Source organism: Callospermophilus lateralis, unplaced genomic scaffold (genome assembly GCF_048772815.1).
Source record: "Callospermophilus lateralis isolate mCalLat2 unplaced genomic scaffold, mCalLat2.hap1 Scaffold_132, whole genome shotgun sequence".
Lineage (NCBI taxonomy): Eukaryota > Metazoa > Chordata > Mammalia > Rodentia > Sciuridae > Callospermophilus > Callospermophilus lateralis.
Window position 1 is genome coordinate 2642989 of NW_027512489.1, and position 8050 is coordinate 2651038.

Here is an 8050-nt window from a genome sequence, read left to right on the forward strand (position 1 = left end):
ACTCTGATTGATTTAATTTTATAACATCAATCATGTGGCATCATGGTAGTTTGGTCAGGAGGAGACTTTATCTACAACAGTGGATATACCAAATATCTTAGCCATGTACTAGTCTATACCATCTAGATTCTTGTCATTACACTCAGAGAATTGGAAAATTGCAGAAGATTCTTAGGAGAAATTTTCCAGAGTGTGTTTCCATCAAGTGAGAAATTAGTATATAGGCATATTTTTGCAATTATAAACTGTATAATTGATATAATTTTTATTTGTTGAATTTTCAAATTTGCTAGTGCTTTTTAAATTGTATCTGCTTTTTATTTATTTGTACTGAAGATTGAACTCAGAAGTGCTTAACCATGAAGCCACATCCTCAGTCCTTTTTTTATATTTTATTTAGAGACAGAGTCTTGCTGAGTTGCTAAGTGCTCACTAAGTTGCTCAATACTATATATATATATAATATTGTCTTAGAACTTATGATCTTTTTTTATCCTCCTCAGTCACTGGAACTAAAATTATCTATCACTAGACCTGGCTCATTTGCTTTTTAAAAGCACCAACATGGATATTGCTAACTCTCTCTCTGCTATGTTCATCTTTAATAGCTTCTAATTTTGCTCGTTTTTTTAAGATTTTCTTACTTTTAGTTTATAAAATTTACTTTTTATTGGGATGGATGATTTGATAATAAATTCTAGTCATTTTACGGCTTAATATTTTTGTATGTTTTATTTCAAACTCAGGTTTAGATGAATTTCATTTTTTTAGCTGTATGGAGGTCTAAGTGAAACATAATAACCTGTATGGATATTGTTAAATAAATGGAACCACAATTTTGCCCATTTTTTGACTGTACAGTATATACCCAAAGAACATAAAATCAGCATACTACATTGAAACTGTCACATTAATATTTATAGCAGCACAATTCACAATAGCTAAGCTATAAAGCCAACCATTCCATGATAAATGGGTCCATTCAGTGATGACAGGATAAAAAATTGTTGCTTTATGCTATGTACACAATAAACTATGAATCAGCCATAAAGAAGAATGACTTTATGACATTTGTCAGTAAATGGATGAATCTGGAGATTTTATTGCTAAGTAAAACAAACCATTTCTTTAAAACCAAAGGTTGAAAGTTTTTGCTGATATGTGAAATCTAAAGCTCATAAAGCGGAAAAGGGTAAGAAAAAAAATCAGTAGATTTCACAATGGTAAACAATGAATTAACAAATAAAAGGGAAGGGGATGAAAATATTAAAGTGGCTACCATGATAGCCACTAACAAGAACAGGATTTTATTTAGGATAAGATATATCCTATGCTTGCATAATGTCATAAAAATTGATTTTACAATCAGGTAGAAATAGAAAGAACCAATAAAATAAAAAACAAATTATATTTGTTTGAAAAGCTATATGTATGTTCTATTATAAAAATCATACATTATATACATCAAACAAAGATTTTATGCATATGTATATATTATTTTGTATGTTATAAATTGTTAAAATTATAAAAAGGAAAATCCAAACAGGAATGCTTTTGCTATTTTTTATATTAATAACATACATAAGTTCCATAAAATGTTTGAACTTAAATTCACTGTTAAATATTTCCATTAAGTGGTCTGTCTACCTTGTTAAATTTCAAAATTTCTCTTATACCATTGTTAGAGTTCTCACTACATATTCAGAAGAGCCAGCTCCATCAGAGAAATTACAAATAAGATTCTACACTTTAGTAAATCTCTGATTAGTGGTTGTACAATTAAAATTTGAGGATTCCCTTTTTTAATTACCATAATTTTCTCATCTGAAAAATATGTATATTTTAGATCATAATATTTAAAAATTACAAAATATGTATTTTTGTAGTAATGTCTGAGTTTCATATTGTGTTTCATAAATGCGGATTATATATATTTTTTTGAACTTAAATCACTTTATCTGCAGAAGTAGATAATAGTATCATTGTGTTCCAAAACCTCCTACATGATAGTCTACTAACTCTCATTTCAACTTCGATTACCTTACAGACAGTGCAAAAATTCATGTGGTCAATGTGTTATTTATTTACATATTCTTATTTCAGGTACCGTTAAAATTCAGGGATATAGCCATTGATTTTACTGAAGAGGAGTGGGAATGCCTTCAGCCTGCTCAGATAAACTTATATAATGATGTGATGTTAAAGAACTATAGAAACTTTGCTTTCCTTGGTAAGTTTAATTTTCCTTTAAAATTTTTAATTAATAATTATTATTTAATTTACTTATCTTGTATCTTCTGGGAACTTCTCAATAAGAATGAGTTTCAGATTTGTGTTTCAAAGAAAAAGGGCATTTTTATATAGATATTTTACTCTATAATATATATTATTTTGCACGTTAATCTTTCTCTTTCTCAGTGTGTTATACATCCTTCACTTTAGATAAATAGTACCTAGCATGATTTAGTGATGTAAACTATTGTAGCCTACACATAGCAGGGGACAGAGTTGAGAAGTTCAAATGGAGAAAACCAAACTAAAAAATGTTGAAAGACTAGTTATTCAGCAGAAAACAATTTTCAGAAGCTTAGCTTTATGTCTTTTGATTTTAATCATTGAACACATACTGCCCTACATTTATTACATTTTCAAATTCTTTGTACTCTTTGGTTTTCTTCTTTACTGATGTCCCAGTTTATTCAGATTAACCATCAAAACTTACCTTTTGTTGTGAGGGCCAGCATAATCAGTTACAAATCTTGTGAGGAAACCTGTAAAGAAGCTAACAGAAAAGAGAGACACACTCACAGTGAAAAGAAATAAGAAAAAAAATACTGGACATTCCTCTTCATGGCTGCACATAGTATACTCCAGAATTACATAGCTTCTGTTACCATGACTACATTCTAACCTAGTGTTATTTTAACCCCAAGTGCTAGCTAACCATGATAAGGTACAGTTACTACAAACATAGAGCCCTTTCTCCCTAACGACATTACCAGAGAAACTAGATAGTGCACCTGTAGAGTTGTCTCAATAGCTTCAAGGAGAAACTGCTAGGCATTACTAATTGTGGATATCACGGTGCCAGTTATCATCACCCCCACACTTTCCTGTCTATTTCCAAGGTCAGAATACCTACAGTCTTCCCTCCTTTTTAAAGGCCTTTTGAATAAATAATATTACTTATCTTCTTAATGCTGGTGAGTGCAAAAAATAAGGCAGCTATAGACAATAGCAAGTGCCAACATCAGTAAATATCCACCTATGAATATTTTTTGAAACAGATTAAATTGAATAAACATGAAATTATCCAATCCATCGAGTCTAAAATTCAATCATCTTGTTGGACCTTATTAATGATATCTTTAAGGTAATTGAACCCTTTTCAAATAAAATTACTATTATCACTTAAATTGAAGGAACACATGTTATTAAACTTTGAATATCCATTATGGTGTAACAATACCAGACAATCAATTGCAGCATGAATGTCAAGTATGGCTTGACAAGGTTGTTTTTGTTCTTTATTAAGCATATTAACGACCATGGAGGCATGGCTAATACTTTTTATGATAGCATAAGTGAGTTTCATAATAGTTTTCTAAGCCCATAGAGCTAGTCCAAGGAAACCCTGTAAAGAGAATGCAAAACATCAAATTTTGCCTTAGAGAGAAGGTTTACTGAATTATCACAGTTTTTATCAGGAGGAATAGCTCTTTTATAAACAAATTTCACGGGATGGTGACCTATTAAATACTATGATAAGGAAACAGTTATTCTGCTAAGACAACAAAGAATACCATGAGATATTTTTTCAGGTATATAACAATTCCATTCAAGTGAGACAAGATATTGTACTGGGTTATAGAAGTCCAGGATCTGTCAGTACTGAATTTCCCATAGCTGGTGTAAAAAAACAGAGCAATATTATTATTAAGACCAAAACATTTACAGAGTTTTGTGTGAGTTTAGCAACCAAAGCAGTAACTAATTTATTCAAAGTACATTCTAACCTATTTGAGCCAACATCTTTTGAGCTGAGGCTGGTAATGGTTTTATATCTCCCTAAGTACCTGGAATTAATTATAGTATCATGGGTTCCTCTTATAATGTTTCTCCTCATTTGAGGAGAATGATTATTCTCTTCTTTGAAGGGACTCTTCTCTTCCAGGGTTAAATAAAACTTATGAATCAGCTTAGAAGTCCTTGATTTACATTTATAATTGCTATATTTCATACATCAAGCTAGAGTCCAAACAGGACATGTTGACATAAGTGTGGAAGTCTATGCTTTTTCCCAGGTGATCAAAGGCATAGGATCTTGTCATGCTGGTCAGGTGGAATCTTATATATTGCATACTTTATTTTGGCAATGACTTTTTCAGAATAGAATGTCTATTCAATGCAGATGATGAACTTTGAGTATAAACTTTATGTTGTATATTGAGCATAGTAACAGTAAATAAAACAATATTTAATGCATATTAAAATGAGAGAGGCTATATCTTTGTTTGTATGTCTCTGTTTTAAAAGGCAAGTATTAGGATACAATTTGCTCACTCAAAAAAGCTTGTCCAAAAAGATTGTGAGAAATTTTATTATTTAAAACTATATCTCATTGATTAAAAATTGTGCAAAATGATGAGATGCAAAGGCAGGGTCATTACTCATCTTTAAACAAATAGGGCTTCAAGGAGCAGATCATGCTTGGTTTCTCTCCATGCTCTCTGTTGGAATTGACTTGGCAGATTTTATTTTTTAGATTCAATTCTATTAGTCAATTTTTTTCTTTTGTTTTGTGGCTTGCAATAATGCATTAATAATCATAAATATTTTGAAGTGAATACCTCATTATACTTTTACTTTGTAAGCTGTTTTCTATATTTCTTATTTTTTAATTTTTATTAGTGATTTCATTTCTGGATCATGCTGAGATTCTTTTCACACTTCTCTTTACATAGATAGATAGATATAGATATAGATAAAGATATCTTCCCTTTATATATCCTACAGGTTTTTAATTTTTACAGTATTTCACAAGTTGCTTAGACTTGTCTTAACCTTGGTCGTGTTTGATAAGCCTCTCCCATATTGGAGAATTTCAGCTTTGCACACTAGGAATCCCCCTCTCATTTATTCTTAAGGAATTATTCACATACACAATTTGTGCCTAATTATATTAATATTTTTTGTCTCAATTTTACTCTCTAAACTTTCTTTAAATAGTAATTTAGAGTTTATTGAGTAATTAATAACTGTCAATATCGTAATATTGAGTTCTTAAAGTTTTTTTTTCTTCTTTTGTTAATTGAATTAAGCCATGCTTCTCTTTCTTTATATTGCTGTACTATTTTTTATTTGTTCATTAAAGGAGTCAGCAGTAGATTATATAGTTCATTTTGGGGAAAAAAATATAAAAAATATTTAAATAAATAAAAATACACAAGAACAGTGCTGTATCCTTGTAATATGTGAGAATTGAGAGGCCATCCAAAATTACTTCATTTTTGAGGGAAGTCGCAGAAATTTAGAGACAGCATGACTCAAACAAATTTTAAAAAATTGTGTTGTAGTTCAGGGATATAGAATTTGGGGGGTTAATCTCAAGCACCACACATGAAAAATTAACAATTGGATGACCTAAAGATTCAGAAATGCCAGTACTAAATATGTATCTATGAACAATTAAATTAGCAAATTGAAGTGATACCTCTGCTTTTGTGATTAGTGCAAACATTGTTCTAAGTATTAAAGCTAGGGACTCAATGTGTGTGCCCATCAATGATCAAATGAGTAAAAATATTGCACTTATATACTATTATTATTTAGTTATGAAAATATTTTTTTCTCATAAAGTTTTTTAAGAAATACATGCAGGACTTTGCATTAAGTGAAATGTGACAGGCAGGGATTAAGTTGCAGGAACATTTGATTTGCATGTGGAAGTCAAAATTTAAGTGAGAAAAATTGTGCTCACCAGGTACTGGGTTTTTTGTATGGTTGATATTATAGTCAAAGTCTCCGTGTTTTAATTTTATTGAGCATAAGAGGGTCAAGAGTTTTTTTTTTTTTTTTTTTTTTACCAAATGTCGAGTGTATTATGTTCTTCATTAATACTACTAGTAGAAGGAATACAATACCTTGTAAGACAAAACTGATATTTATATTAAATAATGATCTTGTTAATCAGTTATGTTTAGTCATTTTACCTTTTATATATAGTATGAAATACCATGATACATTTAGTAAATAAAGTAGTATTTGTCAGTGAAAGAAATCATCATATCAAATGAATTTAAAAATATGAAAATCAATTTATTATACTTGATTGTCAACTGTTGACTTCAGCCAAGTATTATGGAATAGGCTATGCAAGGTTTTTATAGTCTTTTAAAATGTTTTTATGGAAAATTTTAGAGACATATATGTATATATTTCTTAGTAAATTTTTTGTTCATATTTCTTGTTAAGAGTCCATAGCCTCTTTACCCTTGTTGACTATTTGTGGCATTATCACACAAAATCTGAAGTTATTTTCACATCTCTATGTCATGGTAGAAAAAAACCAGGTTTTAGACACTCTTTGAAAAAGTCACAAATGTTTGTATATGTTTTACATTTCTCTTATTCTACTGAGAGTAAAGGTAGCTGGTAGATATTTCCTAAATATGTAATGCTATATTATGAAGAACAAAAAGCTGTGGATGATAAGAGTAACATACTTTCCTTGTCTTTATTATAATACTCTTCTTAATGATGTACTCCTCTTGGATACTGTGGTCTCTAAAAGAATTTTGGTAATATTCTCAAATTAATTGTGTCTGTACATTTTTAATGAACTGATATATTTTTGAGTTTATGATGACTTTGAATGTACTAATCTGTTACACTCCTGATGTACTTATTTTACCTTAATTTCAAGTTATGTATGCAAAGTATATTCATCCTACTCTAATAGGTATTGTTATTTTTATTTTTTGTTTATTTCAGCCATGACTCCTTAAGATATTCAAGAATATTCAACAGAAAAGGGCATAAAACATATGTTTCACAGTGTGATAAGTGGAAAATATAGAAGTTGTAATCTAGACTGTTTACAACAAGAGAAAATATGGAAAACTACTAGTGAGAGTGAACACCAGAAATCATATAAAAATTCAGACCTTGTTCACTACCAGAGAATTCATACTGGAGAGAAGCCCTACAAATATAAACAATGTGGCAAAAATTTAGTAAAATATAGGTCTTATTTACCACAGAAAAACCCACATTAGAGAGATGCCCTACAAAGGTAAAGAGTGTGAAAAAGCTTTCAGTCAAAAAGTAGGCCTTACTTGCCACAGAAGAACTCACAATAGAGAGAAGCCCTACAAATGTAAAGAATGTGGCACAGCTTACAGTAAAAATCACACCTTATTCGCCACAGCAGATCACATACTGGAGAGAAGCCCTACAAATGTGAAGATTGTGGCAAAGCTTTCAGTCAAAAAACAAACCTTATTGGCCATAGCAGACTCACACTGGAGAGAAGCCCTACAAATGTAAAGAATGTGGCAAAGCTTTCAGTCGAAAATCACACCTTATTTGCCACAGGAGAACACACACTGGAGAGAAGCCCTACAAATGTAAAGAATGTGGCAAAGCTTTTAGTCAAAAACCAGACCTTTTTAGGCACAGCAGAACTCACACTGGAGAGAAGCCCTACACATGTGATGAATGTGGAAAAGCTTACAGTCAAAAATCACATCTTATTTGCCACAACTGAACTCACACTGGAGTGAAGCCTAACAAATGCAAAGTATGTAACAAAGTTTTTACTCAAATATCAACCCTTATTTGCCAGAACAGAATTCACACTGGAGAATAGCCCTACGAATGTGAATGAGTTTCAAAACTTTTAATAAAAAATAAAAATTTATTCACCACAGCAGAAGACACCCTGGTGAATGTGAAATGTAAATAAAGTGATAATACTTTTAAAGAAAAACTAAACTTCTTTAACAACAGAATTTATACAGAAAAGAACCCCTACAAATGAAAACAAATT